Source organism: Chinchilla lanigera, unplaced genomic scaffold, assembly GCF_000276665.1.
Source record: "Chinchilla lanigera isolate Chin_1 unplaced genomic scaffold, ChiLan1.0 scaffold00127, whole genome shotgun sequence".
Taxonomy (NCBI): Eukaryota; Metazoa; Chordata; class Mammalia; order Rodentia; family Chinchillidae; genus Chinchilla; species Chinchilla lanigera.
In genome coordinates this window covers 726,244-727,945 of record NW_004955528.1, presented here as the reverse complement: position 1 = coordinate 727,945, position 1,702 = coordinate 726,244, and the positions used below count along the sequence as shown (strand labels likewise).

General features: G+C 59.0%; 1 protein-coding gene across 1 annotated transcript in view; it reads right to left on the bottom strand.

Annotated features, from left to right (window-relative positions):
- Positions 1 to 1,562: 1,562 nt before the first annotated feature.
- The window catches only part of Eef1a2 (eukaryotic translation elongation factor 1 alpha 2), a gene marked incomplete at its 5' end in the record, with an annotated part of 9,046 nt that continues 8,906 nt past the window's right edge, over positions 1,563 to 1,702 (bottom strand). The window contains 1 exon segment of the mRNA XM_005409964.2: positions 1,563 to 1,702.

The following is a 1,702-nucleotide window of genomic DNA, read 5'->3' as shown; positions in this document are numbered from 1 at the left end:
TTTGGTTTTTGTGTGTGTGTGTGTGTTTTTGTCTTTTTGAGACAGGGTCTCACTATGCAGCTCATGCTGGCCTTGAGCTCACTTTCTAGCCCAGGCTGATCTCGAACTCCCAATGATCATCCTGCCTCAGCCTCCCGAGTGCTGGGATTAAAGGGGTGTGCCACCACGCCCAGCTGTCCCAAATATTTTGTACTAAAAAACTATTTGGTCTTTCACCTGAAGTTCACATTTGACAGGGCAACCTTCCTTCTTTTTTGCACCAGGAATCGAACTCAGGACCTTGCACTTGCCAGGTAGGCACTGTGCCAATGAGCTATATCCTCAGCTGACAGGGCATCCTGCATCTCTATCTAGGTTAGGATTCCTTGGAGGCCTTGTGACCTTGTCAGCCCAAACCCTTGCCCTGTGTGCACCTGGCACAGCCCTGGGGAGCCAAATTCCCAAGCCACATGGCTGCCTAGTAACACTGGTCTTTTCCTCCTATTCTGCCTTTGTCAGATGTTTGGGACTGGGTAGACGTTAGCAGCCCCTCTGAGGGTACCCCTGGACATTCCTCTCTCTGGCTGGCAGATGGCCCCTCCATTGGGCTGCATGGTTTCCATTGTCAGCCACTGTAGAAGAACAAGTGTGCCAGAGGGCATCTGGAGCCCAACCCCTGGCACCTGGGGACCACTTTGTGTGCAAGCAGGACTCTTGTAGACATGAGGCAACTGAGGGTCTTAGGATGGGAGGTTTGTCTGGTTATCCAGGAGGGCCCCAAGTGTAGTGCGGGTGCCCTGTGAGAGGGAGACGTGATTCTCATGGAAGAGGAAGCCATCTGACCAGGCAGGGACACGTGTCTCCCACCAGATGGGGAATGCCAGCAGTCACAGAAGCTGGAGGTGGAAGGAGTGGGTGCCGAGTTTGAGCTGGCCTCCAGCAACCACACAGCACGCGCGGCCATTTGTTACAAGAGTCCAGGGGAAGTAACACCTTGGGACCTCCAGCACTCTGCTGCTCACCCTGCAGAGAACCCCACAGTCCACCCTGTAGCAGGCTGGAAAACCTGGGGCGGCAGAGAGGCCCCAGCCCTGGCACTGTGAGTTTGGCAGGGCCTCCATCTGCAGCAAGAAGAACAGGCATGGGCTGCAGGCGGCTTCCTCCCGGAGCGGGGATGGGTGGACAAAGAGCGGCCCTGCCGGTTCCCTGTCCTTGCTGGCCAAGGTCAGGGCATGTCTTGGCCTAGATGGGTCAGAGACCCCAGTGAAGACCCCTCTGCTCCACTGACTAAACCCATGGTCTCCCCGCTTCTGCGGGGGGCATTCCTGCAGCCCCAGTACTGAAGACCTGGGAGGGCGCCCCAGCTGGGTGAAGGGGTGTGCACAAGCCTGGGGGAGGAGCCGCGGAGGATGCTGGCTCTCACCCTGCCTAGACACCCCGGCCACTCCGCCCCGTTCTGCGGTTTGACCTGCACACTCCACGGGGCAGCCCCGCAGTCCCAGGCGGCCTCCCTGCGCACCTCAGGACAGCCTGCAGGGCCAGGACGGGACTGGGCTGTGGGCGCAGCAGCAGGCGCACACGGCTCTGGGGCGCTCAGTTTATTGGTAAAACGGGCACTGAGCGGGACGGACGCGGGCGCGGAAGCGGGGGGCGGGGGCGCTTTTCCTCTTGAAGAACTTCCACTGGACCTTGATGGCGAGCATCCAGTCGCTGACGTAGAGCC